The following is a 14,478-nucleotide window of genomic DNA, read 5'->3' on the forward strand; positions in this document are numbered from 1 at the left end:
GGAGAGATAAATATTTAATGAATGAGTAGGTATTTTATGATAAAAATGTAAATTGCGAATCTAAACTCCAAGCTACCGTCCGGTGACAGCGACGTCACTCGAGCATGCGCGAGCAAAGCAATCAATTGAGAGGTACACCAGGTACATGATTTAATATTTACTGTGTTTCTGAACTCATGTTATATGTTTACGTTATTATTATTCGCACCAGCCAAGAGAGTGGTCGTGGACGACATGTTAGACTGCCGAAACTGATCACTGTGGTTTTACTCTGTTTACCAGAATAAAGTGATCTGTCCAAGGCATGATTCGGTGTCAGGTCTCATCTGTACTGTACACAATGCAGAGGAAACTGAGTACTAACCGTTACACTTGGCAATAGGGTCATTATCACTATAAAGAGCCTTTGAGACATCAAAATAAAAAAAAGAAGTTTGAGAACAACCACATAGTTGTGGAATCAATTAGACCTTAGGCTGTAAGAAATGAATGTTGGTCAAACTCCTGCACTTTTTACAAATAATCTGCAAGCAGAAAATCAGGAAACAAAGCTCAAATTGTATCCACCCTGTGATGGACAAATTCAAAGTAGTATATCTTCATTGCATTGTGATTATAAAATGTATATTTTCAGAAAGGTAATGTGTCCCTTTACAAACACAACTTTAAAGATTATGGGAAAAGTCTATTTATCATGATGACATAATGGACAAAATATTCATTTCCCAATAAAATATGCAATTGTTGCATGTTCTTTTCTAAATAAATCCCAAGATCTAAAATATTTTGTCAAAACTTTTAAACAATATTAACTGGCCCTTATTGGTTAATTAAGAAATCACACAAGATGTTTTGCAGAGGTTATAAATAATTTGTTTAATTTTCATAAAAGTTAAACATGACTTTGGAAAACTAGATGACAGTGTGGACAAAGGCTTTATTTGGTGAAATAAATATGGAGGAACATTTGAAAAGGTACAACAAGAAATATTAAAGGGTTCATATAAAAGGGTTGTAAAAGTTTTTAAGAATTCACCTTCTGTTTTCACTAATACTGCAAACCACTGAGCCACCATGCAGCCTCTTCTGTTATCAATTAGGTTTTATCAATATGCAAATTAATAGTAAAATTAACTATTATTGTCCTTCAAATTAAACTAAATTTGCTAATGAATGTAAATCTTTACATTGTACATTGTATTGAAGGAGTGAAGGGAATGTTGGAGACAACTCAAGTTAAACACCTTAATAATACTTTTTTTTTCAGAATAAGGTAAATAATATTACCGATGTTCACATAAATGTATAAATGCTTAGGGCTGCAGTTTTATTTCAGACAGTCAGTGAGCTCCATGATATGGATGTTAAAAGTATATCCTAAATATAGACTGAGACAGATATTGCCAAAAGGTTTGTATTGTCCACGACTCATATTGCATCTACTCCTGCAGTGTATGTGTGTGTATAAGTGTTGTGACATAAAAAACATGAACTAATTAACAATAAAATATTAAAGAAAATAAAGTGTCCATAACAATGCACCTATGTCCACCCTGTCAGGAAAGCATTTGTGACAGGGTGGACAATGACAGGGTGGACATTTTTGGCTAAAGATATATATATATATAGCATTTATTCAACACAGGTTGTTCCTGCAGCTGCTAAAGTGTTTCCCTATTTAAGCTCTTTGTACACAGTTTAAAAGCTTTATTTTTAATTTCTGATTTTTTTGTATTAATTAATATTTCACTCTGACAGGGTGGACATGTTAAGCTTAACAACATTCATTTTCAAACACAACATGAGGAAAAATAGGAAACATAAGTGTAGATATTTACTGTGTGCACAGGAGATGTTTTAACCTCCTCTGAAGAAAAGCAAAATGGGCAGGGGGATGCCAATGAGTACATCAGAGTACATCTTAAAGGGGCATTTTGTACAGCAATTTTAAGGACACGTGCAAAATGATTAATGATAATATTAAAACAGAATAAAAGTTATTCAAATGACTTTTTTTGTTAAATAACTTGTTAAACAATAATAATATTTAAAAAACTTTTTATAAATTTGATCTAATTTACCTACTTTTTAGACTCACTGAAGTTGTCTGAGCAGTGTGTGGGACATGGCAAAATCGCATCTATTTAATAAAAGAATTTGGCAAAAACAGACAAAAACATATTTCAAAACAGTTATAATTGTACCTGCATGTGTGTAAAGGTTTAACCAATTATATCAAAACATTAGAGTTTCATTATTGTGCATTATGTCCATATAGGACTGATTCAATCTTGTGAGACATCAAAGGCACTTTACAGTGATAATGACCCAGCTAGTGAAACTAAAACATGTAGTAGTAATGGGTACTTTATACGTAAAGTGCACCTATTTAATTTTTGTGTCTCCAGAATGTGTCTGTAAAGTTTCAGCTCAAAACACCCATCAGATTATTTGTTATACCTTTTAGAATGTTGGGATTATCGTTGAGTCTTAGTGGATTAAAAAAGTTTTTTTTAATTGTCTTAAAAATGTTTGGAGTAAAGGTTTTGATCAACTTCAAATGCTGAATATATGTGTGTTTGTGTATGTGAGAAAGTGGAAAACGAGGGAGAAATGGATCAATAAGTCATGACTGCAACAGTAAGTGGCAAAAAAGCTTATCAACAAAGATTTTTATTTTGGCATGATGTGTGACGTCATAAGGCTGCGCCGCTCCCGCAATGTGATTTGACTGGAGAAAGGTTTAGGCTCGTTTGAGATAGCCAAAATCTGCGCAGAGTCAATTACCGGTGATCAGCGCAAGATGCATGCCGGTTAGAAATGTGTCCAAGTTGCCTACGCCTCGCTCTGATGTCACGCTGACGTGCGCCAAAAAAGTTTCACGAGGGCTAGGCGGGTACCTCGGATTGAGCAGTCGGCAGAAGTTGCTCTCCAAAGACTGCTCATCAAAAGCATGATGAGAAACGACTGGCTGACGACACAGCTGAATGCTCATTAGATGAGACTGACAAACTACACTCTATTCTCTATCTTGTTTTTACTAAGGTTTATACCTGGCTTTGTTAAATACCTTTTTGTATTTTCGGTGATAATAAAAAAAAGTCATAAAGAGCATAACATATGGTTATTTATTTAGATTTACACGCAAACAAAAACAAAACACATCTTTGTAAAAACATAACGTGACCTAATAAAACTAAATGTTTCTAATAAATCATTAGGATGTGCATGTGCTGTATTTTATTTCTCTCCTAATTTAAAGTCCTGTTTGTTGTCATTTTTACTTTTGTATGATGTGTGAATTTTGTTTTGTAATTTTTATGCAATGTTATTCCATGAAAGTCCATCCAATACATACTTATATGCATACATGCATACAAAGGTAATCAGACTGCTTTGTCATTAGGCCTCATCTTTGTATGGTTTCATATGAGAAGTGAAAGAGGTATAGTAAACAAAGCACACACACACACATACACATATGTATGTAAAGTCTAAAGTCATGTTTTCTAGACCAAGAAAAGTATTTCCTACAGTCTAATAGTTTTTATTTTGGAGAAGGTCTTGGGGTATTAATTTTAGTCTGGCTGCAGTAAAAGCAGATAGGCCTAATAAACATGTCAATATAATAAACCCCTTAAGAATTTCTTGATGTCAAACAAACATTTGTCATGACTTGTCACTCAAAAGCATCTTGCTATAGCTACTTATTTATAATGTAGCCAAATGAGATTTCTTGAAAGCGTTCTTGTTGTATAAGCTGTTTATTTTGTCATTCTTTAAACATTTGTTGAATATACAGATTTATATTTTAAATACACCCTTTTAAGTAATAAGCTGTTCATCTTCTGTGATTGTGACCCTCTTTTTTTGTAAAAAGTGATATTTCAATTGCATCCACTCCCACAATAAAAATACTATAATGAGTTATAGGAATACTATAGTGTTTTTGAACCATATTATAAAAATAGCCTGTTTAAATTCTAAAGTTGCTCTGGTATCACAACTATAAACAAAACCCAATACTGAAAAAACATGTTCAAAAACGCTATACTATTTACTATAAATCACAATAGTATTTTTTCATGAGGTTGTCCGCGATAAAAAACGCGAACGTGATCTCCGCCACTGGTGACGTTTCCAGGTGGCAAAACAGCAAGATTTGGGAAGTGTCCCACTTCTGATGTATTTTTTAAGCCCTCCTCTTACTGCAGATGCCTGCTCTCGTCTGCACTGCAGTCAAGGCGAGGCGCACCTCAAACGAGCCTATTGACATGCAAACACATCTAAAGAAGGTTTTCATAGCTACTGTTTCATCCACCAAACATTGCTCCCAACTTGAAGTGAGACCTTTAAAAATGACCAAGATGGGACTTGAACCCACAATACCAGCTCCAGAGGCTGATGCCTTGTCCATTACGTCTCTGGGCCATTTCGCCAATTTTTTGTCATGTTTCTCTTGTATGCTTTCAACAAGATTCCAACACATGGAAAACGGCACTTTAGGATCTCGATGCCAGTTTGCATTCCGTTAAATAAGATATGTGCAACTAATGGACAAACATTTTCTTTGTGCAATCATCCACATTTGTGTCTCATTGCTCCTGGGGTATGGTTCTCGCATATGTTGTGACTGGTCTTGAGTTTCAAATTCCAGACAAGGCCACTCTCATTAACTTGAAATCACAACCTTTCTGCAGCTATTTCCTTGTTTGCATTTCATCATCATCCACCTAACATGAGAACACTAGCCACGGGGTACCCAAAGTTAAGATCTCCATTGCCAGAGCTTAGCGGAACCTTTTAGGTTTGTAACGTGACAGTGAGATTCAAGCAAGATTGGATGCATCTTAATTGATATGTATAGCAAGTCTGAGAATTCGAAGCTATCTGTTGTCCTCCGATCATCACGCCTAAGCTTCAAGGAGACAAGTCAGGATTTTTTCCACACAACTTAAATATAACCCAACAAACACAACCCAGATGGGACTTAAACCCACAATCCCCAGCTTCAAAGGCTGATGCCTTATCCATTAGGCCACTGGGCCATTACTAGCATTTTCTGTATCTGTTGTATGGCTCAGGAAGTTTTTGTAACTCAGAAAACAGCACTTAAGGATCCCTATGTCATATAGCATTCAGACGATCTGGTGTGTACACCTAATGACAAAACAGCTTCTCTGAGGAGTTTTCCATTGTCATGTCTTTTTGATCTAAGGGTATGAACCTAGCTTTTTGAAGGTCATACTGGATTGTCTTGCACAGCCAACTTAAAAGTAACTGCATCAGACAACCCAGGCGGGACTTGAACCCACAATCCCCAACTTCGAAGGCTGGTGCCTTATCCATTAGGTCACTGGGCTGTTGTTTACTGCCTGTTAACTGTACTATGCCTCCAGATAGTTGCTGACACATGTAACAAAAACAACATGAACAAAAAGTAGATTGGATCAGTTTCACTGAATTTTTTGTGGCACTGCATAGTGCTTCTACAGGGCTTGTTGGTCTAGGGGTATGATTCTGGATAAGGGTTTGAGAGGTCCTCTGTTCAAATTCTGGACGAGCCCTACACCTATCGCAGAAAAATCGGTGATGCTGTGCTCTATATGGTGTTACTGTGTTAGTTGTAGTAACTTTAGTTAATGAACATTTAGTGGACTTCTGATCTAAATCAGTCTAACATGTACAATTACACAGACAAAAAAAGGAGCGGCAATGATTCGGTTGTTAGATTTGTTTTTGGATCTTAAACAACCCACCAGCTTTATATGTAAGCACCATTTTTGTGTTTCTACGCAGTCTCTTCTCTGTAGGCACCATGCAGGATTCAATATGACCTTTCGCGTTAAGTATCTCGTTACCCTTTTAGTCACAACAGGTAAAATGCATGAGCATGCAGGAAGTTAATAACATGCAAACACATCTCAAGAAGGTTTTCACAGCTACCGTGTTTCATCCACCAAACATTGCTCCCGACTTGAAGTAAGATTTCAAAGACGACCCAGGTGGGACTTGAACCCACAATCCCCAGCTCCGGAGGCTGATGCCTTATCCATTAGGCCACTGGGCCACTTCTCCAATCTTTTGTCATGTATCTCTTGTATGCCTTCAACAAGATGCCAACACATGGAAAACTGCACTTTAGGATCTCGATGCCAGTTTGCATTCCGTCAAATGAGATGTGTGCAACTAATGGACAAACATTTTCTTTGTACAATCATCCACATTCGCGTCTCATTGCTCCTGGGGTATGGTTCTCACGTATGTTGTGACTGGTCTTGAGTTTCAAATTCCAGACAAGGCCATTCTCATTAACTTGAAATCACAACCTTTCTGCAGCTATTTCCTTCTTTACATTTCATCATCATCCACCTAACATGAGACCATTAGTTGAAAGCCACAGGGTGCTTGAAGTCAAGATCTCCATTACCAGAGCTTAGCAGGAACCTTTTAGGTTTGTAACGTGACAGTGAGATGCAAGCAAGATTGGATGAATCTTAAGTGAAGTTTTAAACTAATTTCGAGAGGACCACGTGATATGAATGAGCACGTCTGGCCACTCATCTGTAATTAGTAATAATCCAATCAGAGTGATCCTTGTTTACTATAAATGGATCATTTTCTCCCTACTGTTCTGTCTTCGTTTGGAAGAATCCCCATTCCACCCCATCTCCTCCTTTTCCTCCCTTTTCTAAAGGGGGAGCTATCGAGACCTACCTGATCTCAGATCTCTTGATATGCTTATCGACCGGGCGAGAGCCCTGGGCTCAAATATCTCCGAGCTCAGGGTTCTCTCCTGGGACAGCATGCCAAACCTGCTTTATACACCAAGCATATCTGTGGGAACTCTTGAATTGATGTGTGCAGCAAGTCTGAGCATTTGAAGCTAACTATTGTAACTAAGCTTTGAGGAGACCAGTCAGGATTTTTTTCACACAATTTAAATGTAACCTAACAAACACAATCCAGATAGGACTTGAACCCACAATCTCCAACTTTGAAGGCTGATGCCTTATCTATTAGGCCACCAGGCCAATACTAGCATTTTCATTTTTTGTATGGCTCAGGAAGTTCTTGTAACTCAGAAAACAGCACTTAAGGATCCCTATGTCATATAGCATTCAGACGATCTGGTGTGTACACCTAATGACAAAACAGCATCTCTGAGGAGTTTTCCATTGTCATGTCTTTTTGATCTAAGGGTATGAACATAGCTTTTTGAAGGTCACATTGGATTGTCTTGCACAGCCAACTTAAAAGGAACTGCATCAAGGACAACTCAGGCGGGACTTGAACCCACAATCCCCAGCTTCGAAGGCTGGTGATTTATCCATTAGGCCACTGGGCTGTTTTTCACTGCCTGTGAACTGTAATATGCCTCCAGGGAGTTGCTGACACACAAGACAAAAACAACTTCAACTGCATAATTACATATTTTGAAAGCATAAAGTAATGTCAGTAATAAATGAAGCCATCTAAATATATAAAGACAACATGGACTATTTTTCAAAGGTTTGGGACAAGACTGCTTTATTTTCTAAAAATGCAGGTATAAAAGTAACCTTGTTGTTACACCCCAAGTCTAGGGGAAAACAACATGGGCATAGTAAACGGAAGAACAAATGTGTTGGGTTGGTGGATTTTCCAAACAAAACCTTAATACAAAAGATCCCCTTCGGTCGACAACCAAACTCAGACACTCAGTTGAGAGTAATTGAATAGATTTATTATAGAAAAAGTAGTAAATTTAAATGGAGCATCTCTTCAGGGTGGCCACAGGCCAAAATAACAAACAAAAGAACCTATAAAGTAAATGCTCTAAATTACCTATAAATATTTAAAGAAAAATACAGAAAGCTTACCTTTCTCCCTAAACATAAACATAGTCAAAAGTAATCAAATAAACAGGCAGGCCATCCCTACAAGCTCAAACTCTCAAAAATAAGTTAAACATATAAACATTTGTAACAAGTTTGAATGTTGGTCGTCGACCAGAGGGGTACGGGAAATCGTTACGGTTACTAAAGTAACCCTTCTTTCCCCGAGGGGGGGGACGGAAATGCTATGTGGAAACTCGTCAGAAACCAATCATCTGAAAGAGTATAAAAACGGGCCAATGAAATGCCAATGAGATGGCGGCGTCAGCGCGCACAGCTGGCATCAATGACAATCAGTCATGCTATAAAGACGCAGCCAGTGCCATGCTCGACATCCTTTTCTAGCTGAAGAGACTTTCACACTCAACAGCTAAGGGACAATCATTGTGGCGAATGAACATAGCATTTCCGTTCTCCCCCTCGGGGAACGAAGGGTTATTTAAGTAACCGTAACGTTCTCCTTCGGATGGGGAACTGCAATGCTATGTGGAAACTTCCACTATGGGGAAATCTATGGAAAACGCCACAACGAAAGAACCATACTGCGTCCCTGGCGAAGGGTGTGCCACGCAGTAGAGTGAGCACACCTACAACACCCCGAGACACAGTCTTCCAATGTGTCCCCTGGCCCTTAGTTACCTTACTTTTATACTTACCTTACTTTTAGTACTTACCTTACTATATTTTTCGGGGAGTCGCAATAACCCAGTAAAATAGGTTTTAATACGACAGTATGTTGGGAAAGCGTTCAGTCCCGACAGGGAGGACGCTGCGGAGCTCACCTGCTACCCAGAGGGAAGACCTGGTGACAACCTATGGACTAGCCCAGAGATGGGGAGTCCTCGCATAAGGATGGTTAGTGGGGAGGGAAGCCACGAGCCCGCTTAGAAGGGGAGACTATACCATGGCTGAGTGAGCGTATGGGATCGCCAGCGGGGATCACGCATAGCAGGCACCTATACCCAGAACGCGGGCTGACCAGCAGGCATGCCAACAATGTAACGGACCAACACCTGACTCCTCCGCTGTGTCAGGTGCTGGGGGCCTCGGAGGAACTCTGCAGGGTTCGCCAAAAAATGGGGAACTAAACTGACAAAGCTGAAAAAGCGCACGTATCTCCGGGTTAAGGAGAATGGCGCAGCAATCGTGTTTCAACACCTCAACCGAATCGTTTCCACATACACCAAGGGTTACCTAATACCCTTGAGGAAACCGGCTCCACTCACAGAATGTAAACACTGCAAATGTATAGGGTGTTACCCAACCCGCAGCTCTACAAATGTCTGTCAGAGAGGCGCCGCGTGCTAACGCCCAGGAGGATGCGACGCTCCGAGTGGAGTGCGCTCTCACCCCCGGGGGACACGGCTCACCCTGGCTCTAGTAAGTGAGGGAGATGGCATCCACTATCCAGTGGGTCAACCTCTGTTTAGATATGGCACTTCCCTTCTGCCGACCACCGTAACAGACAAAGAGCTGGTCAGAGGATCTAAAGCTCTGAGTGTGGTCCACATATATCCGCAAAGCGCGAACAGGACACAATGAAAGGGCTGTGTGTGCCTTCTCCACGGGCAGCGCTTGCAGGCTCACTACCTGATCCTTGAACGGCGTGGTAGGAACCTTGGGCACATAGCCGGGCCGGGGTCTCAGGACAACGTGAGAGTAGGCCGGCCCGAATTCTAAGCACGAGTCACTGACCGAAAATGCCTCCAGGTCCCCAACCCTCTTAATCGATGCCACTGCGACCAGCAGAGCTGTCTTCAAGGACACGTAAACCTTCAGTGTGGAGGGCGACAGCCTTCGCTCCAACCTGTCCTGAAGGAAAGAAAGCACCACACTGATCTGGCAAGATCGGGGGTCTTCTCGGCAAGAAGCACACCACTCAGTGAATAGACTCCACTTCAGGGTGTAGGCATGCCTCGTAGAGGGTGCACTAGCCTGAGTGATGGGGTGGAGTCGCCATTCTCCTGGGGAAGGAGCTGCCATGAGAGCCCATTGGCCGCATGGTTGAGCCCATCCGAGGTGGGAATAGCAAGCAGCGACTTCAGCCGCGTATGACTCCAGAGGAGCAGACGGCGAGCTGAGACATGCAGCGGGAGCGTATACCCCCCATACGGATGGTATTCGCTACCGCAGCCGTGCTGTCTGTCCTGACCAGCACGTGTTGCCCCCTCAGCACCTGTAAAAAGCGGCGCAGAGCGAGAAACACTGCCAACAGCTCTAGGCAGTTGATATGCCAATGCAGCTGGGTTCCCTTCCACAGGTCCGCAGCAGCATGCCCGCAACACACGGCCCCCCAACCCGTACTGGAGGCATCTGTCGAAACGACAACATGCCTGGATGCCTGACCTAGGGGCACTCCGGCCCGTAGGAAGGAGGGGTCCCTCTAGGGGGTGAGGGTGCGTCGATACAGCGCAGTGACAGTCACTTGGTGTGAGCCATGCACGTCTGGGGACCCGATCATGAAGCCAACACTGTAGTGGTCTCATATGGAGCAATCCGAGTGGCGTGGCCGCGGCTGCAGATGCCATATGCCCCAAGAGCCTCTGAAAAAGATTTCAGGGGGACCACCTTTTTCCTGTCAAACTCTCTCAGACAGTTCAGCATTAGCTCGGCGCGTTCTTGTGAGAGGTGCGCCTTCATGGTGATTGAGTCCAGCTCCAACCCAAGAAAGGAGATGCTATGCATGGGGGCGAGTTTGCTCTTTTCTCGGTTGACCTGAAACCCCAACAGGCGGAGGTGCCAGAACACTTTGTCTCTGTGCATAATCAGTTGCTCCTGAGAGTGGGCTAAATCAGCCAGTCATCGAGATAATTGAGCATGCGGATGCCCGCGAGCCGAAGGGGCGTGAGGACACCCTCCGCGAGCTTGGTGAAAACCCGCGAAGACAGAGAAAGCCTGAAGTGGAGGACCCGTACTGCCATGCTCGACCTTCGAACGCAAACCACAGTTTTGTGGTGTGGACATATGGAGACATGGAAATACACGTCCTTCAGGTCTATTGCTGCAAACCAATCCCAAGGACGAACGCATCGGGTGATGCGCATCTGCTTAAGCATTCTGAAGGCCTTCTGAAGGCCGCGGTTCAAAACTCGCAGATCTAGGATTGGCCATAGCCCACTGCTCTTTTTTGGGCACGATGAAGTACGGGCTGTAAACCCGCACTCCATCTCGGCTGGAGGGACCGGCTCAATTGCATCCTTCGCCAGGAGGACAGCAATCTCCTCTCGCAAGACAGGGGCGGACGCAAGGCTGACCCTGGTGAAATACACGCTCGTGAACCTGGGAGGCCGTTTCTCGAACTGTATCGCATAGCGCTAACCAGGCAGGCAGAGCCCCAGCAAGTGGTCCCACCCGCATGATCGCTGACGTGCCAGCGGCGGGGCAGCGTGGAGTGAGTGGGCTCACCCGGGGAGCGCTGGGGTCCAACGGGAGAGCAGGAGACGAGATGCTCTCGTCTCGCACCCAAACTCCAGAGGAGGGGCTGGGAGTGGGAGAGAAAGGAGACCGTATCCCAGACTGGCAGTGTTCGGGCTGTCACATCTGGAGAAGGGGAAAAATGCTCTTTCATTGAGGATTTTATGGCGTTTTTTTAATTTATTTATTTTTTAACGCCGTTAAATTAAGTGCCCCGCCCCTCAGGGGGAAAGAGCAAATTCCCTCCTCCCCAGTTGGCCCTGGGGCCGGTGCAGCGGAGCAAAGCTGCAGGCGGGCGTCTTCGGTGAAAAGCAGTGGATGTGGATGGCTCGGTGGGGGGGGGAGCGATCATACAATCCTGCTGATAGAGATATCACCCATCGCCTCCGACTGCTCTATCACCGGCGTAAATTCCTGGGCAAATTTACCTACGGTGTTGCCGAACAGGCCAGCCTGGGATATGGGTGAGTTAAGAAAGCAAACTTTGTCAACATCACGCATATCACCAGGTTTAGCCTGAGGTGGCGTTCCTGGATCACGGATGTGATCATTGTCCTTCCCAGGGCACATACAGCCAACTTTTTTTTTTTTAAGAGCATAGTCGGTTGCGGTGCGGAGCTCATGCTCAGTCCTGGGTCGGAACCATCCTCGCGCAGCAGGGCCAGCGCCTGCGCTTGGTAGCGCTGGTAGGTGGCCATAGCATGCATGGTGAGGGCGAAGGCACATGCAGTGCACTGCGTGAGCCTACTGTGCCCATCCAGGAAGAAGGGGATGGGGAGACTTAGAAGGTCTTGCCTTCATCCTCCACATCACACCCCTCTAATCGGTCCAGCCGCGGGGCTGGGGGATAAACCATCTCCAGAGCCATGGCCGAAGCAGCCTGAGGAAGCACAGCCACAAAGTCTGCTTCTAGATTCGATGCCACGCTCATCATCCCGGAGGGAGCGAGCGGGCTCGCATTCTCATCAGACAATGACAGCCCATCCTCCGATGCAGCGATGGACATCTGACCCCGGTGTCATCATGTGAGAGAGCGACCATGCAAGGACGGAGCGCTCCTCTTCACCTGAAGCTTGGATGGAGCGCGTGGAGGAGCGAGAGGTCCGCAGCCCGAGGGCGGCGGATTTACTCCCACTGAAACCCTCAGATCTGCCCGAGTGCCAACCGCAGTGCGGGTGACAACTGGGGTGGGTGGCTCTTTTGCAAGAGCGAACTGCGATCTTAACTGCGCAACAGACATGACATCACAGTGATGGCATGTACTGTGCGCGAGCACCGCATTAACATGCTGGACCCCCAGACATGAAACGCTGTGCTCGTGCCCATTATCCGGGGATAGGAAACCACTGCATCCAGAAACGCACGGTCGGAGTGATGTCTTGATAAAGACGCGCTGTAGACCATATTGCTCTTTTAGGAAAGCTTTTTTCCTATATACAAACCGCTCTTGGAGGACCGGACCCAAAGGATGCGAGGCAAGGGAGAAAAACCCAGCTCGACCATCTGCCACTGCGTATACGCGCTCTGGACTGGGAGAAGCTGCTTCTTGATCTCTCTCTGTAGACACAGGTTGGAGATACCCTCAAAGACTCTCTCAGAAGCTTCGTGAAAGACTCTGAAAGCGAAAGGATGTCGAGCATGGCACTGGCTGCGTCTTTATAGCATGACTGATTGTCATTGATGCCAGCTGTGCACGCTGACGCAGCCAACTCATTGGCCCGTTTTTATACTCTTTCAGATGATTGGTTTCTGACAAAATCCCCATAGTGGAAGTTTCCACATAGCATTGGAGTTCCCCATCCGAAGAGGAACCAGGAGCTCCACTCTCAGCAACGATCGCAGCACAAATGAGCTTGCTGCCAGAAGCTCCTTATTATACAGGCCTCCGAGACCAGCAGCCAATCAGAACACGAGATCATGCCAAAACGGGAGCCTATGGGATAACAGAAAAGACAACAAAGAGGCGGGACAAAGAAAAATACATGCAATACGCAATAAATAAATAAACTACAGTCGTAACACTTGTAAATAACCGATCACCGATCTTCTGCTCTTTCCATCACCCTGTCTCTTGCAAGAAGGTTCCACTTTGGATGCTGCGGCCAAGCTGCTTTTTGTATCAGCATCTAAGTGAGACAAAACAACAAAACATAACAAATATATTCAGTTAAACAAAACAAAGTCTGATTTTCATGTGTGTATTTTCTCTACTATTTGTTCCTTAAGATTTCTCGAGTAAAAAAATTTTTTGGGGGGGGGAAGTCAGAATATAAAATATTTACAAAAGTTCCAGGATGATAAAGTTCTAGATATTTCAACATTTAAATAAATTTAGGCTTTGAATATTTTTAAAATATATATTACATTGTTTGTGAGATCGATAATAATTCATCACGTAAGTTTAGACTAGAGCGTATTGCGTCAGATCTGGTGCTATCTTTTTAAAATCTTTTTCTGTTGCAGTAACACACACACACACACACACACACACACACACACACACACACACACACACACACATATATATTATTTTGTTTTGTCTAGTTTTGTTTTGTCTGATTTTGTTTAGTTTTGTCTAGTTTAGTTTTGTCTGATTTTGTCTACTTTTGTTTTGTCCGAATTTGTCTAATTTTTTCTAGTTTTGTTTTGTCTGATTTTGTCTACTTTTGTCTGACTGTGTATTTTTGTTTTGTTTGATTTTGACTACTTTAGTTTTGTTTTGTCTAGTTTTGTTTTGTCTGATTTTGTCTACTTTTGTTTGATTTTGACTACTTTTGTTTTGTTTTGTCTAGTTTTGTCTAATTTTGTTTTGTCTGATTTTGTCTACTTTTGTCTAGTTTATTTTGTTTGATTTTGTCCAAATTTGTCTACTTTTGTTTAGTTTTGTATAGTTTTGTCTAGTTTTGTTTTGTTTGATTTTGTCTACTTTATTATAGTTTTGTCTAGGTTTGTTTAGTTTTGTTTTGTCTACTTTTGTTTAGTTTTGTCTAATTTTGTTTGACTGATTTTGTCTACATTTGTCTAGTTTTATTTAGTTTTGTCTAGTTTAGTTTTGTCTGATTTTGTCTACTTTTGTTTTGTCTGATTTTGTCTACTTTTGTTTAGTTTTGTCTAGTTTTGTTTTGTCTGATTTTGTCTTCTTTTGTATAGTTTAGTCTAGTTTTGTTTTGTCTGATTTTGTTCTTTT

General features: G+C 42.8%; 2 non-coding genes across 2 annotated transcripts; both read right to left on the reverse strand.

Moving 5' to 3' along the window:
* Positions 1-4,975: 4,975 nt before the first annotated feature.
* trnaq-uug (transfer RNA glutamine (anticodon UUG)) lies at positions 4,976-5,048 on the reverse strand. Its single transcript has one exon. It is a non-coding gene; the product is annotated as a tRNA-Gln (tRNA).
* Positions 5,049-5,997: 949 nt separating this feature from the next.
* On the reverse strand, positions 5,998-6,070 carry trnar-ccg (transfer RNA arginine (anticodon CCG)). Its single transcript has one exon. It is a non-coding gene; the product is annotated as a tRNA-Arg (tRNA).
* Between the last annotated feature and the right edge of the window lie 8,408 nt (positions 6,071-14,478).

The sequence above is a fragment of the Danio aesculapii genome, chromosome 4 (assembly GCF_903798145.1).
Source record: "Danio aesculapii chromosome 4, fDanAes4.1, whole genome shotgun sequence".
In the NCBI taxonomy this organism is placed as follows: Eukaryota; Metazoa; Chordata; class Actinopteri; order Cypriniformes; family Danionidae; genus Danio; species Danio aesculapii.